The sequence below is a fragment of the Parasteatoda tepidariorum genome, chromosome 4 (assembly GCF_043381705.1).
Source record: "Parasteatoda tepidariorum isolate YZ-2023 chromosome 4, CAS_Ptep_4.0, whole genome shotgun sequence".
In the NCBI taxonomy this organism is placed as follows: domain Eukaryota; kingdom Metazoa; phylum Arthropoda; class Arachnida; order Araneae; family Theridiidae; genus Parasteatoda; species Parasteatoda tepidariorum.
Genome location: NC_092207.1, coordinates 76629689 through 76657667, shown reverse-complemented (window position 1 = coordinate 76657667; position 27979 = coordinate 76629689). Strand labels below are relative to the sequence as shown.

Here is a 27979-nt window from a genome sequence, read left to right as displayed (position 1 = left end):
GTTTATAGTAATTTTTTTCTTTAAAAAAAGTCAGCCTTAACCCTTTTTGCTGAAGAATTTTCCAAGTGGTAATGAAAGAACAATTATAGGCACACGTTTTATATATATATATATAACTGGATAATCTAATCCAGCTTGCCCTGGTATGTTATCCCCATCAACATCGTTCAGATAATCACCTGATCTCAGAAGTGCTTCACGCAAGCGAATATTTTGACCCTATACACAAAGTTAAAAAGAAAAAAAATGTAATCATCAAATGTATGAAATCAGTTTTAAAAAAATGCATATATTATTAATTAGAAAAATTCATTAAATTTGTCAGTTTTTTTTCTTCCAATCCCTGACGTCTGTAAGCTACTTGAACATATTTGCAGACCAGGTTCACCCGTTCATGGCAACAGTTTTTCCTGCGGGGGATGGTGCTTACCAACAGGATAATGCACCATGTCATAAGGGTCGAATCGTCGAGGAACATTCCAGTGACTTCCAAGTCATGTCTTGGCCCCCTAATTCAGCTGACCTTAATCCAATAGAGCATTTGTGGTCTTACTTGGAAAACCAAATTCGTGCTGCCACGCTACCCCCTAGCAATGTGAGGGAGTTGCAGGTGAGCGTTTGGTACCAGGTACCTCAGACTACCTATCAGCACCTTNTATAAAGTAGAATATATATTTTTTATTCTAATATAAAATATTTTTTATTTATTTATTAATTTTGTTGTTGTTAATTTTGCTAGTGTTTGCATGCATTCACAAACTTCCCTAATTGTCTCACGACATACATTTAAAATTATCTCACGAAAAAGTTGTCTCTCCAATCCTATGTTACTTTTGTGTTGTATAATGTATAAGCATTTCAGAAGTAGTACCTTTGTAAATAATTACTGATTACATAAACATAATTAATACAAGTGATACTCGAAATTCTTTAATTAGTAAGAAGATATTAGTTTCTAGTATATAATATAAGCATAGTAAAAGTATGGGGGGGAGGTATGGATAATTGGCCAAGGGGCCAGGATTCTTAAGGGTTCATTCAAAATTCCTTAAAAAAATCTTATGTTTTTAATCAATTTAATTAAAAGAAAATTTTTAGACTTAACTTCAAAGACACTGTAGTACACCAGGATCAAACACTTTGGAAATTGATGTCTTAACCCATACTTTAAACTTTTAAAATTTACTACAGAAAATTTATGGATTAATACTTGGTTTTTAGTTTAATTGATGTGATTAAAAAAAATTCCTTCAACTGAACGTAAAATAGTTAAAACATATAAAATACCGGCATAGGCTTCATTTACAATCACGAGATCACCTGTGTTCGGATGAAAGTAAACGCGTTAATAATTCAAAATATTCATCTAAGATTTGTTAATTACTCAACTAAGATAAGACTTAGAGGGGAAGCAATGTAACTTTCCAAAGACGTACAACAATGCTTCCTGAATTAGGGGTGATGCTGGTCTATAATTTGGATCCGTCAGTACCTGTTTATGTTTTCAGAGTATTTTTTTTTTAAACAAAGAATGTACTAATGTTTTCATAAAATATAAATAAAAAGTAAATAAATAAAAGAATTTTTAAACAAAGAGGCAGTTTTATTTTTACATTTTACTTAAATAGAAAACTTCGTTTAAATCTTCGAAAAAATTATAAATTTTTTGTGGGATACCTAGACGCATAAGAACCGCTTATTGAATATTGTATGTAAACTTAAATTGAGTTTATCTATTGCATATAACGCAAATCATTTTAAATTTTTTTTGCAATATTTTTAAAATTTTTTTATCCTAACGCAGAAAAGATTTTCTTAAAGGGAGGAAAAGGGGCTCGAAATACAAAAGTTAATGCTAACGCGAGCGAGCGTACGATTTTTAATAAGATAAATAAATAAGAGATATAGCACAGACGTAAGATAAGTAAATAAAAGATATAACGCAGACCTAAATAAATAAAAAGTATAACGCGGACATAAATAAATAAAAGTATTTTTAAATTGAGAGACAATTTGTTTTCAAATAACGTTACTATACCTCTACCTGCAAACGTTATTTAATTCCTCAAGAAAATTTATCAAGAATTTATCTTATTATTAAATTATTATTAATATAAATAATTTTTTATAATTCCGCATTAATTCCTTTTTTTTAAATTATAACGTAAAAAGAGAATTTATTTTGTTTGTGTGTTAGTGGTGGGGTTGAAATACAAAAATTAATACTGACATAAGATTTTTCTCTTAATTAAAGAAATACCTTCTAGTGTTTATATTCTCCAAAATGAATATTAAATCTTTTCGTTCGATTTAACTGTAGGTGCTAGCTTTCTCTTGACCTACATTCAAAGCTAGGCACATGATTATATATCGAATTAATACATACTTGCATCTGACCTCACATCTTGACCCCCCGCACCTTGCAGGAAATCACCCTCCACTTATTCCTTCAAAGTGATTCTGTTGTAGCTACCTGTCCGTCAACAATGACCGCCCATTTGATTTCCTGCCAAATAATCTTCATAAAAATAATGAAAACTTTCTTCTTAACCTGACGACACTCTTTGCAACAACAGTTCATGACAAAACATTTACCGAATAAATGACCTTCCTATCTCCATCTAATGTCTTTTCAGAAATTAATAAAAAAAACCTATTCAGAAAGTGCTTAAAAAAAAATATATGCAATGGGAATTTGAAAGTTTGCATAGATGATGATGACCCCACCAAAAAGGGGTCAAACGATATCGTCACGTTATTATTTTTGAAAGAAAGAAAAAAAAATGTACATTCAGATGGTAGTTAATGGATGTTGATGGATGGTATCTTAACGAATTATCAATTTAATTAGAATAGATTGATGGTAAGAAAATTCAAGTGATAGGGTGGTTTTGTTAGTTAGATACAGGAAGTATTTATGTGTTATAAAAACCTATTTCGTTTTGACACAGCAAAATATTTTTTTAAATTCCACTTACAAATGCGGGTTCATTTTAAATAACATATTTGATTTTTCATATGATGGAATGTTTTCCCAACATTGCCTTTTTTGTAAATTAAGTGAATATTTTAAACGAAGTTTTTGTAAATAATACCCTCTGCGTATATTCTAGAAATGCTTACACCGGTTGAGATAGAAAAAATTTGATATTGAAAAATTTATGGGAAGTTTTGAAGCTAGTTATTATTGGAAATATTGTTTGGGACATGCCAGAAACATTAAATTTTGAAGTTCAATAAAATTTTTTAACTATACAAATCAGTCAATGCTAGTCATTAAAATGCATTTTAAAATGCTAACAGCAATGCAATTCATTAATTTTTTAAAAAAAAACCCCTCATAATAGTAATAATGTTGTTATTATTATAATGAGGGGGTTTGTTATTTATTGATTTTTGCTGACAAAGAGGAAGGGGGAGTCCAAAATGGCCAAAAACATGCATATTCAATATTTGAACATTCCCTTACCTTACTGATTTTCTTTTTTTTTTTTTTTTTTTTTTTTTGAACTAGGCCATTTTTNTTTTTTTTTTAGTTTAAATGGATTTTAAGAAACATTATTACTTCCTTATGAAAATAAAAATGGTCTTTTGGAGAAACTTTGATTACGGCCTAATTTTCAACAACGATGCATAGCTACAAATCCAGAACGTCTAGCTCTATCACTCATTTCTTAAACTGTTAGTGAAATAGCAATGAAAACAAGCGAAAGTTTTTTTTAAACTCACCAGCGTTTAAAAACTTTAATTTTCATATTATTTATGCATGCGTTTGAATTATTTATATTACATGGTTATTGAAATAATTTTTAGAAAATCAAAATTATTTAACCAAAAATTAAATTCTAAAGCTTTAATTTGTAACCATTAAAAATATTTTGTTTTATAAAAAATCTCTCGCCAAAAGCAGGAGAAATTAGCTACTAAATATAAAGGGTTCAAGGCATTACATTGCTAAACCATTCCTCCCCCCCATTTTTGCATCCAGCTATGATTGTAGAAATTTTACAATATGAATGTAGTCAAAATAATTTCCAAGAGGAAATTTTTACAAATTTCAGGAATTGATAGCCTAACTAGGTTGTTCACAATAACACAGAAACATCGTATTGCCTACAACATGATAATCATGGTGTTTCCTTCCTTGAACAGTTTGAGAATGTGGTTTATCGTACGTTCTTCATATACAGCGCTGCGTAGACACATGTATATTGTACTAATTGAGCACATAGTGCTGCTTTTGAACCTTTTCATCTTAATATTATGCAACTTGAGATGGTTATTTGAGGTCTATTTGAACGTAAATGGAATGCGAAAAATAGTGCTGCGTTAGATTCTTTTTTTAATTTTTGAAGCCATTTATGTACGAAAAAATCAATTAAAACTATTGATTAAGTAGTAAAGTATGAACTATTTTAAGCATACTATTTTTGGTACTATTTTAAGCATAGTATGCTACCTTACTAAAATTTTCGAATAGTTGTCAGGTAGACTCTGCAGAAATTTTATTTATCCCGATAATATTAAAATAAAACATTAACGCATTATAAATAAATATTATAGAATTATAAATACGAATAATAAAGAGGAATTCAAGCAACTGTTCTGGTTTGCAGTGAACTAGATGTTTATCAAACCAATCTATCAATCAAAAACGATCCTTATTATATTTTGCGTTCTTGTTATCTCGATAAACTCGTCTGACGCTCTAAATATTCAACGAAGTTTCAAAGCAATAATTTAAATATATATTAAAACGTGGGAAATTTTAGGAACGTATCTATTTAGATTTTAATTTATTGCAGCTCAGCTCCTAAACCAACTGTTCAGAAAATGCTAAACAAGTTCCTGTTCGCACCAAGGACACGGAAACAAGTAGAAGATGGAAAAAGATTCATTAACTATTGTACTGTTTATTCTGAAGCCTAAAACCTTGAATGTAATTTTTTTTTAAAATTCATTAAACAAATAGTTTATGATGCTAAAGAAAAATGAATATTTCATTTAAATTATACTTATGCTAAACTATTTTGTGGTGTTATCTTGAAATAAGTTAGCTCTACATACTTACAATGAACATCTTTATATAATAACTATCTACCTCCGGTGAACTGATCTGTTTCAAAAATTTTCGAACTCCTATGTATCTCGAGAAATAACTAAGGGGATAAAAATGTTCGGGTTGAAATTAAGTCTTAGTATGATCAACTCACTCTGTATCAGGGCTTTCTTACACGTCTGCAAGTGAGGACGTTTATAGTACTAATTAGGTTTCTAAGGTGTAGGCAGAAATAATCTGGTTGGTAGGGAGTTGGGCCCATGTCTAAGAGTTCGTGAGCTCTATCCCCTCATTCCGAAGACACCACGGGTTGTATATGGTAACTGGTACACGTTAAATCTGTTGAGTCACAATGTCCTTCAAGCTCCCATAACAAATCAATTCCTCTGAGGGTACTGGATTGGAGATTGATCTCGCTCTGGTTCAAGTCTAAATTAAGAAATGCGGATGGATAATGAGTGAATGTGTCCTCCCTGTAAAACGGGATGTGACGTATGTGTGTGACTGAAGTCTTATTATTGGCCATAGATAGTGCCACTGAAAAGCAAGAAACGCATCCTCTGCCTTAAATTCGCTTGGTTTCACCAAGCAAGCTTTCTGGTATTGGCAAGTGGCATTAGAGACGACAGGTACGAAGGCGTTTATGTAAATATTAGGCTCAAATATTAATTCTTAAATATTAGTACTGGACTCAAATACTAGTACGCCATGACAGGTACTATAATTAAGTTATGAAAGGAATTGTGTTACTCAGTGTGATGCATTCTTTATTTAAAAAGAAAAAAAATCATACAAATTAATGCTTTCGTAGCATCAGTAGGAAACTTGTTGATAATTATCAGCAGTTCGTGTTCAATTTCTGCAAATGTTTATTTGTAATAAATTTGTAATTTTTGAAATTAAAATTAATTTCTATCGTCTATATTAAAAAACTAAGTCTTCTACTCTTTTTATTTTGACTTTACAAATTTCTCATTTTTTCAAACTTCATTTATATATTAAAATAAGTGATTAAAACTGAGACAGCGTCTTCAAAAGAGCATCAATTGAAAAGACCATCATATAAAAAAATAGATTATTAAAATGATCTCAATTTTATAAAAATTACATTTTTAACATTACTAAAGAGCATTGTTATTGTTATTTTTTTTTTCCAAGAAAATATATAAGTCATTAGTCTGGGGATTTACAACTCGTAGAAAGGTAATCGAATCTTAGAACCGAAGAGTATTGAAACATTTAATTTAAATTAATCTGAACATAAGTTAAAAGCCTATCATATGCCTGTAAAGTAGTATTCTTATTAATTTTATGCATTAAGTCTTAAATTTTGGAATTTTCAACTCGTAGAAAGGTAATTAAATCTTAGAACCTAAGAGTATCGAATGATTTAATTTAAATAAAACTGCACATGTATCAGCTAAAAACCTATTATATACCTGGAAAAAAGTATTTTTATTAATTTTATGTGTTAATTAAACGAACATATAGGCTTGCGGTTTTAATTCCAAAACTTTATTATGGTACGTTTCCATTTTTCTAACATATGGCTTCTTTTCTTATTATGAAATGATAATTGATTGACAGATTTATAAAACTCTTGAACTTCCTAGCTTCATACCTGATACTTATTCTTTTAAATGATTTTTAATGAAATTTAAAGAGACGTTAACCGAAAAAGAAATTAAAAATTATATTGTGTTTTAAATTCTCAGAGAATCTCTGTATTGAACTTGGGGTTAATTAGCTTTAACCTGGCATTTGTGTTTCCTCTATACTTTTATTAAAAAGATAAGTCTTTGTTACGATGTTATTTGTATAACTGTGTTTTCTTAAACAATAAGATATTCTTTAAAAAATAATAAGATGTTCTTTAAGAAAAAATTAAAGTCGAGTCACACAACGAGGTCAAAAATGTTGAAACACAATCCAAACCATCCTTGCAGCTTGTAGAGAAAAACGCCATGAAAATCGGTGTTGCCATTCATCGGTGTTCATAAAAACAAAATATCATTCTGTGACAAAGTATTTTCAACAAAGTGTTTCAGTATTGCTCATTAACTAAGCTGCTTTAGAGAAACGAAAGTTTAAATTTCATTCTTAAAATTTTTTTAATTGAAGGAATAATTTTAAAATTACTTGATTTGAATTAATTTTTCAACCGAAAATTCATTACAAGAAATAGTGCCATACAACTTTAACAACTTATGAAATTCTAGTTCCTAAAAATATTAAATGAAATAAATTATTCTTCAAAGTAAAATGTCCCAGTAATTATTACATATGAGAATGCATACTTTCTCTTTTTTTCCCCCATTCTTTTTTTTTTCTCAATTTTAGGTTTCGCTCTCCCTACCCTTTATTTTTTTAGAAAGACAAAATTTGTTTTAAATTCTTCTTCTCGTATATCTAAAGAAACTTTTGCAAAGGCAAAGAAGTTATTTTCAAATAATGGCTCTGTCACAAAATTTCAAATATATTGTATCATAATGATTATGATAAGTTATAAATTTCAATCCGTATTCTTTAAGATATTATACTTTTTTAAATGCAGGTAGTCTTGTTTTGGTAAAAAAAAACTTAAAATACGGAAACATACATTATGGTGTAGAGAAAGTAAATTAACGTTTCTAAAAATACAAGCGTTTTGATGCTGAAAATTTAACATTTAAAAAAAAAAAAATTCATGGACATAATAGGAATTTTGTAATCACCACGCCAAATTATAGTGCTATTATATATTAATGTTTTAATTCACTAGCACATATGACATGTTAACTTGATTTTATTTATCAGTAGGTACCTCAAGAATCAAGTTAGCATGTTATATGTACTAGTAAATTGGTATTTAATATTTATAGTGGTAGTTATACCACAAAACAAAATGCAGTTTTTTTTTAATTAATTTATTTACATGGATTTTCCATTTAAAATTAGAGTCCATATACCAACCTAAGTATTTAATATTTTTGACAGGTTCTAACATGCGACATTGGCAATTATTTTGTTTGTGCAAGAAATTGAATGGAATTTAATGTTGAAATGAATTTCAAAATTTATTAAGCTGAAATAGATAAATTTAATTTTGTTTAAATTTAAAGTGAGGTTGGTACCCGTAAACTATCTTGCAATATCAGAAAAATTTAATTAAATTTGAAATTTGAGTGCATTGAAATCGGAGCATGAATATAGCAAAACAGATTCGTCAGACTAGTTGTAATTTTAGCTTATAATTTGAGAAAACAAAAGTCATCAATAAATATAATAAATAAAGGTCCTGATATAGATCTTTGCGAAACACCCCGATTTGAAAAAAGGGTAATTACTAAATTTGTTTCTAATTTTAATAGTTTGTTCTCTGTACAATAAATATGAAATAAACCATTTTAAGATGTATCCTCTGAAACCAGCATAATTAGAAGACTATTTAATTAGACTTATTTAATTAGAAGACTATGGTCAACATTATCGAATGCTTTAGATAGGTCACGGAAAATAGCTGCAGTTTTCACGTTTCTGCCAATAGATAAATTTTAAAAATTCCAAGTGTGCTTTTTCTGTTCTTCTATTTTTTTTTTGGTCATTTGAATTACAATTCATGAATTTGTTTTTAAAGTATTCTGATTTTGCGGATTTGACGATTTTCTTCAATTCACACACTGTGGAATTGTATGCTGTTGCCTTAAGGTTATTTTCTAATTTTTTAAAAAACAGTTTTCCTCTTCTGCGAATTAAAAGCAGAATACATATATAGTTATCCAGTTTCTTTTAGGTCTCTTGTTTTGTTGAGAGAAAATTTATCGTCAAATTTTGATCACCTTCTTTGTAGCTGAAGTTCACATATTTTGACCGGAGCTCTTTGTATGATAATAATTCTAGTTTCATGATAGTTACTAGCAAAATTCATAACCTAAGGTAATTTTCTGACTAGCTGCCAAAAGTGCTTAAATATCATCTGGAGACCTATACCTAATGATAATACAAGCCCATTAATACTTAGTAAATACTTTTTTCGTGATTGTTAGTTATTATGAAAAATGTAACTTGAAATTGGGCTTAAATTATAACGAGATTGATATAAATACATATCCACACATGGATTGGTTGGTACTGTCTTTGATGTCAGGGGCCGAAATAGAATGAACAATTAGAATTGAGCCGCGATAGAGCGTTCGCTTTCCAATGAGGTGAACCGGGCTCGAATCCCAGTGATGGCTGATGGTCCATACGAATTCCGCATCCCGCCGACCGCATTGGTGACGTGAAATACCCTCAGTTGTAGACGGATCATGGGTTAGAGTCCCCTTGCCGTCAGGCTAACCATGGGAGGTTCTGGTGGACTTCTTTTCCATCTAACGCAAATGCGGGTAGTTCCACCAAAAAGTCCACCACAAAGGCAAACTTTCTCCCAATACTTGACCCAGGAGTTCCCTTGTCTTCTGGATTGGGTACAAAATCACAAGGCTACGGAGTTGAATATTAGTAGTCGTAAACCCATGAAATTGGATCGGCTGTTCATCGAGGGTTATAAAATAAAATAAAATATTTCACACGTGATATTCACATGATTCAATATTTCGCTAAAAATTTTGACGTTTATAATCAAATTAATTTAGAATTTATAGCATAGTTAAGCATAGTTAGGCTACATAGCATTAGTAGTCGTAAACTCAAAAATTGGGTGAGATGTTCGGAGACAGTTATAAAATATAAAAATTAGAATTATAATTAGGTTGTGTTAAGTTTTTTTAGTGCTTAACTTGTTTAAAATAATCCTAGAACTGAGGGTAGAACTGCGAAGTTTGAGGCATCAGTGGTGTAGCTGGCAGGGGATGTCTTTCCCCGGGCGCAGCCTTAGGGGAGCGCAAAATTTATGAAAAATGATTGAAAATAAATTCCAGAATGAACTATTTTTCTCTTTTAAATATCACAAGTTTCATTTTGCAAATTAAGGGCACCATAACTTTGTTAAATTTTTATCCGATTCACCGTACTATATCATTTCATTTTGCTTTATACGAAGGTTTTTCTTTTTTTTTTATTTAAAGAAAAAAATGTTTATAACAAATTGGCAATATATTGAATGAAAAATGCCTTTAAAATAAAACACTTATCATTCAATAAAACACAGTAAACGAGATCGAAAATAACTAAATGGAATAGAAACTATATTAGTAATATACACTGTTAAATTTTAATCGAATTAATAAGTTTAAATCGAATTGATTTAATCGAAATTAATTTGAATCGAAAATTAATTAAATTATCAAGCTACGTTGTTTAAAAAGAAAATATTGCATTTGAAGGTGAAAAATCTTATTTTATGCAAAATTTAACAATCCCATGACAATGGGTTTTACATATTAGCAGTGGGCAATGATTAAAGTGACCCCGAAAAGACCCCTATAACTCTCACACCATACAAGGAGGAACAAAAACTGAATTAGTTCCCAGGTGCTGTAAACCCTAGCTACACCTCTGTAATGCAGTATTCCAGTTTTAAATTTTAATACTGGAACCATTTATACTGTTAATGGTTCCACTTAAATTTGAATAAGGAACACTGCATACTCTTTACAAATAAAATTATTTTAGATCATAAATATATTTTACCGATAAAATGTAAGTCAAACAAAGTAAGTCTGTTATAAATTTATATTAATATCACTGAGAATGAATACGATAAACATAAACAACACATACCTGTAAAATCTGAGAAAGGGAACAACTCTTATGAGTTTACTGAAAAATCTTAGAAAGAAAAACTCTTTGAAACTTTCTTTCTGTTCTTTTATACACCTGTTTGAATCGACCTCTGAACCTTGACCCATCACCTTTGTCCAGTTCCTTTCGGTGCTAATGGTATAAACGGGACTTTTTTCAAAGAAATTCTTATTCAAGAATGCCACGAAGTGGCAGTTGCTCTTCAAATAAGGTAAAAACTATTGTTATTTTGTGTAATTATGAGTTTTCATTGATTATAGGTTAGTAGTGGGCAATGATTAATTTTGACATCTAACGGAATAAATTATTGAACAAGTGGATAATATGAAAGGTTGACTCTTGAAGTAAATATTAGGTGTCAGAGAACATTTTTCATTTACCTATTAAATGTTATAGAACAAAGAATATTTTGCACAAAAACTTAAATTATTTTTAAAAAATCGAGGGAAAAAAATAGATTAGACGAGACATAATGAAAAGGTCAAATATTAACAAAATCTATTTTTTCTATTTTATTTTTTATTTTATTTGCTTATTTTATTTTATTTGTTTATTTATTTTATTTATAAGTTATATTTATTTATTTTATTTGCTTATTTTATTTCATTTGTTTATTTATTTTATTTATAAGATATATTTATTTATTTTATTTGTTTATTTATTTCATTTATAAGTTTTATTTATTTATTCTATTTATTCATTTTATGTTTTTATTTACTTCTTTTTTGATTCTAAGAAAATAAAAAATAAAAATTTGCTATTGCGTTTGATAAAATATTTGTTGAATTCAGGCAAATAAATAAATAAATAAATTTTACACTTTTCTTTCAGACAAACTGCTTTTGAATGTAAGACATGAAAATTATGCAATATTTTTCAAACCATGAGAATATGCTATAATGCAAAAAAAATTTGACTATGCATATTTATCATCTCAGGTGACAAAATAGAAATCATTACAGTTTATTGAGTAAAAAATATATAGATAAAAAACTTTAAAAATTAATACAAAGAAGAAGAAAAATAAAAGTTCATCCAAAATTGAGGATATACTCTCGATTAATATTCTTACCATTCCAGTTTCTTGCTATTCAATTTTTAGTCATCAGTATTATTTCAAAATTTAATTGAATCTATAATAACAACTGGATCTCTGAAAAATGGTTAATCGGTTCATAACATATAACATAATGATATCTGAAATTATAAAAATTAACCTTTAGAGGTGTAAGAAATTTATTAGAAATATTTATACTTAATTATTAAATTGCTATTTTCATTATTTTAATTTTTACATATAGAAATAATATATATTTAATGTCGCTCAGAAAATTTTAGCATAATATGGAGAGAGTGAGGCTACGATGAGATGATTACAGTAAGATATATAGAGCAATGAGAATCCACTTTAACAAACTTAACAGTTATTGAAACGTAACAAATAATATTCAGATTTAAAGAGTAATGAGAATCCACTTTAAAAAACTTAACAGTTATTGAAACGTAACAAATAATATGAATGTAAGGAGGGATATAAAAACATGGACTTTGGGTAAGAGAGCATGAAAGCCTCTCATGGGTCCATTTTACTTTATAACCGAAGCTGAACAGCCGACCCAATTTTTTGGGTTACGGCTATGTTCAACTCCGTAGCCTTGTAATTTTAAACCCAATCCAGAAAACAAGGGAACCTGAAGAATCCTGAAGAACCCAGAAAACCTGGATCAAGTAATGGGAGACACTTGCCTTCGTGGAGGACTTTTGGATGAAGCTAATCCGCATTTGCGTTATATGGCGAGAAAAACCACAAAAACCTCTCTAGTCTGGTGGGAAGGGGACTCTAACACATGATCCGTTTACCACTGAGGATATTTTACGCCAGCATTGATTTCAGGGCGAGCCGGGCGCGGAATTCGTATCGACCAATCTGTCATAAGGGGCTGGGTGATGTATAAAAATTCAAGGTAAACTTGGGCAATGAACGTACTAGTGTAGCATAAGTGTTGTTCCATAACATCCCGGATACAAAATCGTAAAAAAAAAAAACATCTAAAAAGGGAAAACGAAACATAATACCTTTCCATCTCAGTTGAAAATAAAGAAAGTCAGTCAGAAGTAACAGAAAACTTTATTTAGCTCTGATGAATTATGCATAGGAGCAACAGCAAATCTCAGTGATGAAGATGGTGATCTGGTAGAGGAATTTCAGGCCACATACTTGGGGATCTTGTCAGGAAGAAAAAGACATTCAGATCCATTGCTCAATCAGCAAAACTATACAGGAAAAATATATTCCATCAACCCCATGTTCCCAACATCAGGAAAAGAAAACGACGGCAGGTTTTAGACTCAATTTAAATAATGAGGTGCAGTAAAATTATAATTTATTTGAAGAAAACTTGAGTTTTTAGTTGTGCACCATCCTTCCTAGCAGCCTTAGGGGGGGGGAAGTAAAGGGCCCCGTTTAAGCGGAGACGTGAGGATGAGAAGAATACAAAACTCGAATGCCCCGAGTTAGGCTGGATATTTTGGATAGCTCGGTGTTAGGTGCGAAGCGCCACAAACTGATTCATCGAATCTGTGATGTCCTGTGTTCTCAGGTCATAAGCTTATGCTAGTAATAAGAAGAGGGAAGAACCCCATAGTCAAGTATAAAAAACATGAGAAAACAATGAAGAAGACAATGTTAAGCAAATAATAATGAAACTATATACAAATATTATATGCAGATATGATAATCATAGTTCGATAGTGAATAATTAATCTAATAAAGTAGGATATATTTACAAATATTAACATTATTTACATTAGATAATCCTCTGTGAAAACAGCGACCCGGTTGTCCCGGTTTTCGACCGCTCGTGCCGGGTTGCTCGCTGTACTAATTCCTACGTCTAACCCGGATCGGAACCTGCAGGGTTGCTCCTTCACCGGGTTCGCCGTAATACTAGTGGTTTAATCTGTGTGTGTTAAGTTATTTTTTATTTTTTTTATTTTATAACCGTCGTTGAACAGCCGACCCAATTTCATGGGTTTACGACTACTTACGTTCAACTCCGTAGCCTTGTAATTTTGAACCAATCCAGAAGACAAGGAAACTCCTGGATCAGTACCCCCAGAGGTATTGATTTGTTGTNACCGCTCGTGCCGGGTTGCTCGCTGTACTAATTCCTACGGCTAACCCGGATCGGAACCTGCAGGGTTGCTTACGGTTGCTCCTTCACCGGGTTCGCCGTAGTACTAGTGGTTAGTGGTTTAATCTGTGTGTGTTAAGTTATTGGTATGATTTTGATAATATACAGTCTGACATTAGAAATGGCGTAATTGGACTATATTTTATGTTATCCTCAATAATATTTGCCCCGCGTTAAGCACAGTCAACCCCTTAAATAGCAAAATGCTATAAACGAGTAACAGTCAGAAAAAAATTAGAAGTTACGGTTAAAACAGGAGTAAAAAGGTAAAATAAAAGTTAAAGTATTTAAATATTTAAGATAGTTACGGTTAGGAAATAACGCAAAGTGTAGAAATACTAGGGCTCACGTGGATAGATAAAAAAAGCCGACGCACCTGCCATTCTGCGAATTTGAGGGAAGCGACATTTCAGTTCACTTCCGTAAGGGAAAGTGTAAAGACTACCAAATAAATTGAAGAGACAATATAAATTTTAAATCTAAAAGATAGTGAGTGACACAACGTCATACAGCCATCTCTAATATTCGAAACCAGTTAGACGAACTCTCCACGGCTCTCATTGGTCGATTGAGAAGAAAAGAGATAGTCTATTGGCTCAATTAAAACGTACATATTTTTTAACGAAAAATGTTACAGCAGGTATAAAATACCGATGCTACATTAAAAATAGACATCACTAATAAACAAATAATTGTTACCATTACTTCTGAGTAGAACATTTCTCCAAAAATAATAGATGGAACGGAATTAAAAATAAAGTAATATGTATTGAAACAGTAGACGTCTAAAAAAAAAATCATTTTAAATATCATCCCATAGAGAATTGCTTTCAAATTTAAACTTAACTCAGATTGCATCATGGATGATTCTGCAAATATCATAGGAATTGATAAGGAAAATTGGGTGCATTGCGCTAACTGGTAAGCTAGTTTCTCTTAGTATTTCCTAACCAAAATTTCCAAAAGAAAATTAAAAATTCTTTAATTTTGTTGCATAAATCAAGTGTAACTTTAAAAATACAAGAAAAGTTAGCCTTTTCAGACATACATAAGCATGCAATAGAGAAAATATTTGTAGACATATATTCTCTAGTTTAAAATGCATATTTCAGAGTCGAAAAATTTTTTCTAATGAGGCAGTTAAAACGTAATTTTGAATTTGAAAAACTTGTTAAGTTTATACTGATGTAAGAAACTCTAAATCATAAAAAAGTGTTCATTGCGAATCATTAATATTTTTTAGTTAAATATTTTCTACTTAAAATACGTAGTACTCATAAAGAGCAGGTTATTATCAAGAAGAAATGGCCAAATATGTGTACTTAATATATGAGTACGTAATAAACTAATGGGTGCTTAATATTAAGAAAATGGGTACTTAATATATGAGTAAAATGGGCAATCAGGGGAGCTCTTTAGTTTTACTAATTAACGAACTATAAACATGTCCGCAGCTAATGTGATGACAGATCTTCTAGTAAAATGAATTCGTTTAACTTCAGTTTAAGAGGACGCCATACCACGGGAGAAACTTTTCCTCTCAAATTCTCTTTCTCCTTCGTAACTAATTTAAAGTGAGTTCAAACAAACCTCGAATAAGCCATGAAACGAAAATTTTTGTTGTTGCTGTTGTTGTTGACGTATGCCTGTTTAGGCAGAGGGGGTGCGATTGTTCTTGTTTTCCAGTGGCGCCATCTATGGCCAAGTAAATTTTTAAATACACAAATGAAAATAAATTAAAAGATGATAACTTGCGATTACTCAACGGAGGAGTTCTCTTCTAATAATTTGTTTGCATTTTAATATTTTTTTTCTTCTTTCAGGAATTGAAATTTCATGATTAGATTTTCCAGAACTCTTTCTTTCTTTTAAATTGTAAATTAGTAATGAAGGAAAAAGAGAATTTGCGAGTTAATGATTTACGTGCGTGAAATAAATAATTCCTGGAAATTTATCGAACATATGTCATTGTTAATAAATAAATTTTTATCAGTGACCATCTATAATGTGATTTTTATTATTTTTTTCCAAACTTTAAATTTTATCAAAAAGGCTAGAAATGTAACAAACTTTAAGAAATCAATTAAAAATATTTGTCTGGTGAAAATTTAAATATTTTTGAAGTATATGTTCTCTATTTCTCTCCTGTTTTAACATTGTACCTGAGACATTACTTCTGAGCTGAGCATTTTTCCAGTAACAGCAACAGATAGAATAAAATGAAGCAAATATGTAATGAGACAATGGAAATTTTAAAAAATAATTATAAATATTATTCCATGAAGAATTACTTTCAAATTCAAGTTAAATTCAGACTGCACCAAGGATGGTTGTGATAAAATCATAGACTAAAATGTATCTTTTCACACAATCGCTTAACTATTGTTATAATAATAGAAGAAAAACACATCTTATCATTTATGTATTGTTGCCTGCAACAATGCGTTTAAACAATACTAAAAAAAAGATAGTATATAACAAAAACCCTAAAATGGTTGGCGCTTCTTAATGTGCGCAAAAAGTGATTTTGTGCAATCAGGTTAGCGTGTTTCTTAGTATTTTCTTTTCAAAATTTTAAAAGAAAATTTAATGTTAAAACTTTTTTTCAATTCATTGCATAAATCAAGTATAACTTTTAAAATATAAGTAAAAGTTAACTATCTTAGACTCAGAACTTTTTTTATGCCTTTATTCTCGAGTCTAAATTTAAAATCGTGTATACTTAAGATATTTCACTAGAGTCAGTATATTTTCTCTAGAACGTATTTTGAAGTAATATTGAATTTGAGAGAAATGCCTTGATTAAACTAATAGTGTTACTTTTGATTGAAGGTCCCACTACGAACTTCCAAAAATGAATCATTGAAAGGTATCACTTACCTTGCTATGTTCTATATGTATAAGCAGTACGACCAACCTTTTCTATATATAGGTCCGGGGTTGGCGTCAATATACCTAATGATAAATATCTAATGACGACAGCCAATTTGAATAACAATAGAACATTTTATTGTTCTAATTAACAAATCATGACGATGAAAATGAAATATGAATGAAATGTCTACAAGTTCAGTGATGATGAGAAAGTTCGACTTCCTTGCCTGAGTACATATACATATCTGCCTGAGCGTAGGGAGTTACGGTTACAGTTCGACAGCATAAGGAGTTACAGTTGCAGTTCGTAACAAATAGAAAGGGTACTGAGAGAAATTNTTTTTCAAAACACATAAATAAGCTATTCTCATTTATCCATGAATTAAATAGTATTTTTAATCCACAACTTCCTGGTTGGAATGAATTACTAATATACTTTTTAAGAATGATTGCGTAGGCGATTGAAAGTGAAACTTTCTAACTTTACGTCGCCATCTTTAATAAACATTCAATAAATATAAAAATGTTTTATGAAACTAAATATTTGCTTTTATCACTTTCATGAAACAAAATAAATCAGTTGTTACCTAACTTAACTAAAATTATAGAAATCGGGGTGAATTCTGAAATACTTTTATACATTTTATGATTAAAATAATGAACTTAAATTCAGAAATACGTAAACAAATCTCAATCGTGCAAAAAGCAACTGTGCAATAACAACAAAATAAAGCTCGGATGAGCTTTCCCAATTTACTATCTTATTTTCTTCAGAGTAATACACATATTATAGAGCTTTGGATAAGCTCTTTAGAAAGTACTAAATATATATAATTCAAATAAGACATTAGTTTTTGATAATCATCAACATAAGTTTCCCTTACGATAACATTGTATAAACACTTTTTTATGAAGAAAAATGCAATGCTTAAATATTTAGAATGCAGTTTCTAAGCTTTTGCACAATATATACACTTTAAAACATAACACTAATATTTTCATTAAGTTTCAATAGTTTGTAAATATTTAACTTAATACTTTACTGTAAAAAATATACTTATCAACGGATGCGGGACTCCGTACAGTATCTTTATGAAAACCAGTACCACTGGTACATATAAAATCGTATGATTTCTTGCAGGAAAAGGATTTTCCAAGAACAATGATGAACGGGAAAGGGTTTCCCTGGTTTTCTACCTGAAAAATTATTGAGCAGACGCTCAGACTATTTCGAACAGAAGACGTTGGGCGCCAGTGTGGCCCTTGCTAGATCTCGGGGGGTTTAAAATAAGGGAAAAAGCTTAGTGCCAAATATTTTATTAGTACACAAATAGCACACGGACAAACAAACATAAATTTAATTAATTAAGAAAAGAGAAATAAAAGGAAGGTCCATTCAGTTCGATGTCTGAGCATCCACTGCCTTGTACATGGTGGCGCTGTTGTAGCTTAGTTATGTGGTTGCTACAAAATTTTTTTTCAATTAATTGCATAAATCAAGTATAACTTTTAAAATATAAGTAAAAGTTAACTATCTTAGACTCAGAACTTTTTTTATGCCTTTATTCTCGAGTCTAAATTTAAAATCGTGTATACTTAAGATATTTCACTAGAGCAGGGGTGGCGAACCTTTATGTATCAACGTGCCATTTTTTCTAGAAAGGTGTTTAATGAGGTCATAGACGTGCCATCAAACAATTTTGACTTACGTGATTATTGGTAAAATAATAATACTAAATACTATCAATTCAAAACTCTTCATTTACTTAATATTTATTACGAAATTCTTATTATTTATTTATTCAAAACTTATTATTCATTACGAAATTTTTTTTTGCAATGTCTCAGTTTTATGCATAATTAAACTTTAAAGTAACATCAGTGTGACTTCTGTTGTTGCAGATTAGATGACAAATAACTTATATTAGGGTTGTAAGATGTTAGTTTAAGCAGAATGCACGCTGCAGTGGAGTCGTCTGTCAAACGGTTTCTAAGCGAGTGTTTAATGTTTTTCATTTCTGAAAATAATGACTTGAAGCCATAGGTGGTCGAAAATATAGTTAAAATAGCACGAGCCAGCTTCTTCAAACAGGTAAATGTATCTGGTAACGAATTCCATGCTTCCAAAATTTTGTTATTGGCATTTTTACTTATATTGCTTGTCAATCTTTCTGTTTCGATTAATTCCAACTCTTTTCTTGTTTCAATAAATTTTTGAACCCATATTGAACTGGACTGGAAATCAATCAACTGCATTTCAAATTCTTCAATTTCCAACCAATCGAATTGGGACAAGTTCAATTTATCAAATGAAGTCACATCAGGGTNGCCCCTTAGCGAAATTGGCGACTTATGTTTGGCGCCATTCCTGTTTGCGCGGAACACCGTGGTTACAGGAATAGCTGCCAAAATACAATGATATTTCAATAAAACATTGGAAAATTTCAACAAAAAATCGGCCAAAACTTTTTAAAATTGCAACGAACCCGATATGAGCAAAATTAATAAATCCAATAAAATGCATTTTGAATCGAAACAAAAATTAATGGAATAAGCACAGAAAGAACAGGAAAAAAACAACTCACTTCGTCGTTAAGCTTGAATATCCTTAGATTTAGGTGCACCGAATTCCCTAATAGCATTTAGATACTGTCTAAATTTATCATGGGTAGAATCTATGTACCTCCATCGCCACATAAATATGGCGAAATATGAATCAAAAATGGCGTCTGTGGTACCGGACTGGCGATGACATTTTTTTTCTAAAGTCCCTTTTTATGACTGACAACATACCTTCGATCTTATTGACCGGAAGCAAAAGTAACCTTACCAGCCGATATCCAACGTAGAACTAACGGACCTCTGGAATTACATATACCGTTGAACATTTAAAAATAACTCTGAAATCTAAACCAATTAGAATCACGATTGGATTTCAATATCGCCCAGCTTGGCGATAAACCGCCATCACAACTTGGCGAGAATCAAGGGGCATCCTCAAATATAGTCTATCCGGTGTTTATTATCTTGAAATTGCCAAATATGGGTTGATAAAATGGGCACTTAAAATACGAGTTGAATCGACAATCAAAGGTTCTTTTTATTTTTACAACTCAACTAATTATAAATATCATAACAGCAACCAGTGTTATGTCAGATATTCTAGTAAATTGAGTATACACTTAACTTTAATTATACTACTAGCTCATTCGTCTTAGGTTTATTGTAAAATTGATCTACTTCAAACAAAAAAGAACACTTGAGATGGAAAAAAAAATATGGTGTGGTCTAAATATTGAAATACAAGCTCTTTTTAAATAAACACTCATTATGCTCTGAAATTCTGAAACATTCCTTAATTAACTAAGAGTAAAACATAGATTTAAAATTATATAAATGCAATACACTTTTCGACAGCCGGAAAATTTCTGTCAAATGCAAAAATATTAACAATATATGATGCTTAACGATTATGCTAAAATATTTTTGACACTAATGTTGAATATTTTAGCTCACTTGCACATTTATTTTCAATAAACATATTGCAAGTATTATTGAAGAAGCCTTTTTTTATTCAACATAAAAGTCAAGAATTTATTTTTCTAAAAGTACTAACAGTCGAATATTTTACGTCAAAGAAATCAGATGTATGGTTTGTGAAACAAGATTTAAAATATTAACATTGTTAATAATTAGAGAACACATTGAGATAAATAATTAGTCTTTTTTAGTACATTTCTTAATTTATGCTTCTTTTTCTTTGCTTGAGCTTGTCAGATATGTGGCACCACTGCATTTGTTGCATTTTGTACCATGCTCCAAGCCCAATTTGTTTATATCGCACTCTTTGTTTGTATGGTCTGACAGTCCCTTAATGGAGTTGAGGTGGAGCTCTTTAGGATATGGATTGCCTAAGGTAGTGAGGCGCGTAAGGGCGAGGGCATCACACTCATATAGGATGTGATGAGCTGATTCTATAGCTTCACGGTATTTCCGACATATTGGTTCTTGTTCGAAAAGTCCCATTCTATGTAGATGTTTCCTGAAATGATAGTGCCCAGTGATGAAGCCTACAATTGTTTGAATCTTAAATCTTGGGAGCCTAAGAATTTTAGAAGCAATTTTTGCAGATGGGCTGCTGATCATGCTTTTAGCATGTTTTTGTCCAGGAGAATCGTGCCACACTTTGTTCATCTCCTGTTTTTCCCATTTTAGGGTGGCTTTCTTTGTAGTCTTTATAATGATTCCACAGACGGGTTCCGTTCCTATTGGATTGAAAGAGAATCCCTGTTTTGCGAGTTCATCAGCTCTTTCATTCTCATCAATTCCTATATGCCCTGGTACCCAAATAAGAGTAATTTTATTCCTTTTTGCCAGTTCTACTGGGAGAACAATTTTTGATTTTATTGAAATGAGTAAAGAGCCATCAAGGCTGCTTGACTGTCGCTGAAAATAAGAATCCGCTTACCATGGTAGCCTTTCTTAACATTTATCTGCAGACAGTTGACGATAGCAAGCACCTCCGCCTGAAAGACAGTAGCATACTCCCCAAGACCTTCAAAAAGATTGAATCTTGGTGACATGCCACAGACGTCAGACCCCCAGTCCTGAGAGGTTACCTTTCTTTGATCCATCTGTGAACCAGATTAGATCATCATTTTTTGTATCAGTCGTGTTGTTATTCCATTCTTCTCTGGTAGGAAAATTTACCTCAAATGGTTCAAACACGTACTTTTTCTCCATGCAGTCAGAAGGCACAAGGAGAGTTGGATGGGGCATTTTCTTAGTACTGGTATGACCTACAGAAGAGGGTGACCTCAATTTATGCTAAAGAAACATTCATTTTCTTCAAACTTTTCTCCTTAAAATTAAATGCCAGCTTTTTAAAACTTCGTGGGCTTTCAACATAGTTTCAATATTTACATAAAGTTACAACCAAATATCGGTTTTATACTTAATAATTTTGATTGTGCTTGAAATTCAATTACCAGTTACTTTTTGAGCTGTAATTTTAATAGTTGAAACTTTTAATAAATTTTTTTTATGTCGCAGACAGCCAATTCAAAAAAAAAAGAAGAAAAAAACTTTCTATGCTAAAACAATATTGTTCTAAAGAGAATCAATGATAGTCGGGGATTTCAAAAGAATTCATACGTACTTACCCAAAATTTGTTTCATTTAATCAATATTTTAAGAAGCTGATCAGGAACTTTTTGATGAATCCCTAGATTTCAATATTGCGAATTTTAACAATAAATTAAATTTAAAAAACTTAAAAAAGATTCCACTCCTCAAATTATTGCATAATTCTTCAACAATGATGCGAAATTAACTCTTCAACATCAGCTGTAAGTAGACGTCTACATTTATATAGTCATCATCCTTTCCTTTATTAATCTCTATCGCGTGTCTGCAAGCATCTTGATCAACTTAAGGCGACGTGCTACTTATTCTCTACCCCTCATCCAATTTGCGTTCCAGTTATCCTATTCTCTCACTACAAACTCCATTATTAATGGAAATAGGGCCCACGTGAGGTCTCAATCTCTCAGTTTAAACTTTTATGACTATGACCCAAAAGCGGGATATTAATTCTGCAGTACAGTATGTTGGGTATGGCCTAACTCTAACTGTATTTAGCTTAAACGTGAAGAGAAATAACGAAGGTAGCGCATCAATAATAACATTATGTCAATATTTTTAGATTATCAACAAATACATTCAATAAGGTAAAGCTTTTGTACGAAAAGCGAATATTTTCCCTCCTGCATGGTTAGAAAAAAAATTGTATAAGTCTAGAAAATTTACCGACTCCAAAGAGCTTGTGATAATTGATAAATAAATAAAAACTTTAAAAGTAGTTTCGAGAAATGATTTGTCATTCGCATTCTTGCATTAATATTCTGGCAATAGAGCGTTGCCCTCCCAATGAGGTAACTAAAGTTCGAATTCCGACGGCGGCTTGTTGATACGAGTTATGCTCATGAACACTGTGCTGACGTAAGAGATCATCAGTAGGCAGACGGATCTAGTTTGCCCAAAGCTTGATCAAAGAGTTCCCTTGTCTTCCGTATTTTGTTCAAAATTACAAGACTACGGAACATAGATAATCGTGTAAAATAAAAGTATTTGCGACTCACTACATAGTGCCGGTAGGCCAACTGCTCTGCTTTCTACAAAAGTTTTAATAAATTGGTAGAGATTTAAATAGTAAAACTTGAAAAGAAAGGATAATTACGCCCCTTTTTAAAATGTGACCACTCTGCAACAAAGTTGTATTTTATATGATACTTTGAATATTTGATATGTAGTGCTTGAAAAACCTCTTAAAATGAAAAATACAAAACTAAAAATAACTTAAAGTTCGTCACCACTAAAAAACGACTATTTACAAAGCCCTACATAGTTCATTATATACCGTCTATTGAATAAGTGCCGAAATAATGTGCATAATTCAGCCGAGAAACTTCCTCAGTTTCAATACTTCACATTATTTAATCGAAGAAAAAAGCAATTTAATAAACTGTATTTAACATTTACCATCTGCGAGTCAATACTTCCGAGTTTTGTTTATTGCTACTACATACGCTTAACGCTGTTGCACAGCGCACGTAGTGTTTGCAAACCATTACATTCTCCTAAAGTACGATTTACGACGTTGAAAAAAAAAAATACATATACAGAAATGTTTTTTTATTTTACTGGTAGTTTTAAGTTAAGAAAAAACAATTTTCTAATAGTTAATTTTTTGTAATGGTTAATTCCTTAATACATCTACTTATGATCTATTTCACTAATCTAACAATGAATTCTCAATAAAAAAAATTAAACGTACTTCAGGTGCATGTTTTGAAAAATTGTTGGAGCGTCATATCTGTTGAAATTTCATTACTGCTTATACTCGCATATACTCTCAGAAGTAACGCCTACTTTCTTCTCCAAACCAGATCTCATTAATTTGAAAAGTATATAATAGTAATAACTCAGCAGAGAAACAAATTTTTAATGCATTTAACGCGTAAGTAGTCTACATTGGTCTTGCGTTTAAGCTTACTTAATACCGTTGCAGAAAATTTCTGATCTGAAATACATTAAAAAGCTTCACATTCTTTTCAAAGTGGTATTTGTATTTTTAGGTTATAACTTTATTCATCAATTTATTTATTTACTTATTTTTTTGTTTAAATGTGTTCAATGCATCAAAAAAAAAATTTTTTTTTACTACCCCGGATAATTATCGTATCTTCTAGGACAGCTCGAGGTTGTGATCTCAAATATGCCAATTAATAAGTGCAGGCGATATTTCATGTTACGAAATCAGAGATAAAAAATGTACTATCTCCGAATGAACACATCCTTTTTTCTACGGATTCGAATTTCTGACCCCCGTAATGCAGGGGATTTTCCGCAACCTGGGAAGTCTCAATAATTTGGTCATGAGAGCGCTCCAAAGTTTAAACCCGCTAATGTTAATTTCACATTTTGCATATAAATTTTTGCATGCAGTTATAAAATTCGTTTGTTCAAAGATATTTATATATTTAAAGTTAAATATTTATTATTTTTTATTATCATGTTCAATAACAGTCGAATAAATTTTGAATTTTAAGGTAAAAAAATTTTTTGCAACATTTTAAAGAATATAACTTTACATGACAATATACAAACTTTGAGAAAAAAAGTTCCTGAGATATCAAAGTTGAAATATTTTCTTATCGCGTTTCAGGATGGGGAAGGGGACACTGAGCATTTATACGAGTAAATTTTGAAAAATTCTGATTCCGATAATATTGTTAAATTGTATAAAATTTGTAGCTTGTAGAGAGAACCAGATTACGGATAAAATTAGAAACTTATTTTGTTCTAATTAAATTTGTTAATAAAATTTATTCTAATTTTGATCATTTGACAATCTCGTGGGAAGCATGTCACGACATGTCATCCTTAAGTCATACGAATATTTATTGCGACTTGTCTCATTTCCTTCTCACATTCATTTTTTAGCGAATTCTGTCATATGTATACTTCGACGCGACTTACAGAAAGCTACATTTATAGGTGTGACCTGTCTAGGTAGTCCTAAAGGACTCTCATTCTTATGTAGTTCTACAGCCTGTTGCATACCAAGTTTTACTCCAATAGTTTTTCCATCAAGAATTACCCACTTCCACAGTTTTCTAATAGTTGATCCAAAATGCATCATGCCATATAGAGTTAGTTCTACCTTTTTTCCCTCACATTTCTGAAATGTCACTTTTTTCAGTGAGTTTAGATTATTCTATCATTAGATATACCATACCCAAGCAATCTTAATTTATACAATCTTACAGTTTTCACAATAATTGATACTCTGAATTTGGTGTAAACTTTGTTATTAAAAAGCGTTTTCTAGACATTACTTTCTCTGACAGCTCCAAATATTTTTCTTGGTATATTTCGTTCAAGTATTAATAACTTATATAGGTACCTGAGTTTTTTTCATGAGCCAGCTCTCCCTTTCATACATAAATTTTGGTTTTACTAAAGTTTTCTAAAGATTAATCTTAGTCTCGATACTTTAGTGCGTTTTTTTCGATTTAAAGTGATTTCTCAATCCATAGTTTGATATTTGTTAGTCGTTTAGTAGTCTGTTACCGTCTATTTCTTAGTCGTCTGTTTGTCGTCCGTTTAGCCGTCTGTTTGTTAGTCGTGTGTTACTCGTTTCAAATTTGATATCATTATTTTTTTTAAAAATTAAACCTTGACATTCAACGGTTTGAATATAAATTGTAATCTTCATTTCTAATTGGCCGCACAGCAAGTCTTTCGTGTATTACTCATGCGTGACAGGGAGATGGAAAAAATGAAAAGCTGGTAGTAAAACCATTTCAATATCAATTTGTTTTCGGGAGGAGTAAATCTATTATTTTCTTAAAAACTATTCAACAATATCAACTTTTTCGCAGGAAAGAAGCAGTTTTAAATATATGTTATAATTGTAAAAAAAATCTCGATAATTACCGAAATTTAATGTTTCTCGAAAAAATGCTAGAATGCAATGGTTTTCGTACCAGTTTTTGCTCTTTTCTGTCTTGGTATATACAGGCTTTCAGCCCTGGTATTATTGTCATACACTTTTTTTTTTGTGTTTATTGTAAGTTAGATATTTTTAGCTGCTAGTTCAAGTGCAGAAATATAGTGCATAATCTGTATATAGTATATAATCTGATGTTACTGAAAAAATTTTTTAAAAATTGTTTAATTTAATTTATCTTCGGCCTTTAAATTATAAGTAATTTTTATTAAAAATGTCACTATTTTTAAATAGTATAAAGATGACCTTCTGTAATGGATAAAAATGTAGAATCTACGGTAAGTACACATAGATTTGCTTTTAATATGCAAAACAAATGTTATTTTTTATTACTTTTTCGAACAACAAAAATTTAGCTATATTGTTATTTAAATATATGAAACATATCTGCATTTTGTATCTGAAAGAAGGTTTAACATATTTCGAAATTCGGGCTTCACTAGGTCAAATTAAATTTTAATGCGTATATGGAAATAAAAAAAAAACTCATCAAATATATAAATTAACAATTCTGAGTTAAAGTTAAAAAAAAAATATCAAATGTTTATATTTAGTTACGTTAAATGTTTTACTAACAAAACAAAAAAAACTCTTTTAGTTTTTGAAATATTTGTCATGAAATTTTAAATAATACGTTGATTATTTCCTCCACCAGAATGATCTAACTCTTAAAAAATTGTCCAAAGAATTCATTTTCTTCCCCAAAAGAAAAAAATTCCTTCCTTCTCGAAAGAGGGATGTAGAGAAGCCTTTGAAAATCGCCAAATGAAAGAAAAAACTAATAAAATACTTTTTAACTAAAAATATAAATACAAAAAATGTAAATAAACTTACCTGTGAACCGTTACAGGCCCTCCTTTAATGATTTTTTCTTTGCGGGTGAAGGCACAGCAATATTTAACCATTTTTTAGCCGGGCTTTTATCGAAACACCACATGAAATCGTACCCCAGTCGAAAGAAGGGTCACATGATTAAAACCTGCTCAGCGGTCTTTGGTGTCTGTTCTTTTCTTTGAAAACGGATGCTCCCTCTAACTCTTTATATTACATATATGGATACACTGATCAGGGCCGCCTCGAAAGAAGGAGCCTATTTTTGTGCCATGTCCTAATATATTTTTTGTCAATACGGAGGATTAAGGGGACGTTNTATTACAACTCTGATTTTGCCAATTCCGGTTTTTTATCTGGGTATCGCGTCCTCTTAAGGGTTTGGGACGCAGGCCCCATGGTTTAGCCAGCCACAGTGACTTCTATGGATGGGCTGGGAGCTTCTGCGTGGTCCAGCCGGTAAAACAAGATCACATCAGAAGTCTCTTAAGATAATTGTTTCTTAACTTTCGGCTTTCTTTATTTTTAAAAAACCACTCAGAACGAGCTTTTTCCATCTCTTTGGCGCAATGCCAAACAGTGCGATCATCAATGTTGCTCACTTCAAAGGAGAAGTTGAGCAACCGCTTCACGCTCAGGAGAAAGCCCCATTCCGCATCATCGTGGTTGGGTTTTCTGCGAAGTTCGGTGAGTGAACTCGCTAATCATACTATAGAAATGATCCTATGAAGTATGATCTTAACGTATTTCAATATTTGAAATTACATATGCACATTGTTCTTTAAACGCTGTTGGTACTTTTATTTTTTCTGATGTTTAAGGCTAAAGGTAACGCCTACATACTGGTATAATGTTTTGTCAGAATGATAAAGTTTACATGATGAGATGATTCTGCGAAAATTGGCCCTCTCAGTGAATGGAGTTTCATTTTCATTAGAGCACAGCCAACTTTTGAAGGGAAGGAGTTGTTATCATTTTAGTCATTGCAATAATTTGGAAAAATTGCAAATTTTGTATCTCTTTTCGTAAATAGGACATCATGAAATATTGTATTTTTATAGCAACACCGTTAGCTGGTTAGGTGTCTGTGCCAATTTATGGCCTATTAGAAATAAGTCAAATTCCAAAAATGTAAATTGCGAGTGAGGCCCTACAAAAAAAATTTAATTTTCCTAATTTATTAGGCCACTTTCCATTTGACACACCTCACGCACTAGCACGTGC

The 27979-nt window shown here is 31.0% G+C and overlaps 1 protein-coding gene and 1 non-coding gene across 3 annotated transcripts in view; both read right to left on the bottom strand.

The window, feature by feature from the left end:
• Positions 1-26834, bottom strand: part of LOC107440171 (uncharacterized) — a 33649-nt gene extending 6815 nt beyond the window's left edge. The window contains exon 1 of one of the 2 annotated variants that reach the window (XM_071180065.1): positions 26759-26834. The gene's annotated coding sequence lies outside the window, so the exon portion shown is untranslated. Of the gene's footprint in view, positions 1-10762; positions 10855-26758 lie in introns of those variants that run through there. The other variant, XM_043041603.2, reaches the window with a different exon arrangement.
• Positions 26835-27287: 453 nt separating this feature from the next.
• LOC122269288 (small nucleolar RNA U3) lies at positions 27288-27495 on the bottom strand. The gene has a single exon (XR_006225100.1). It is a non-coding gene; the product is annotated as a small nucleolar RNA U3 (small nucleolar RNA).
• Between the last annotated feature and the right edge of the window lie 484 nt (positions 27496-27979).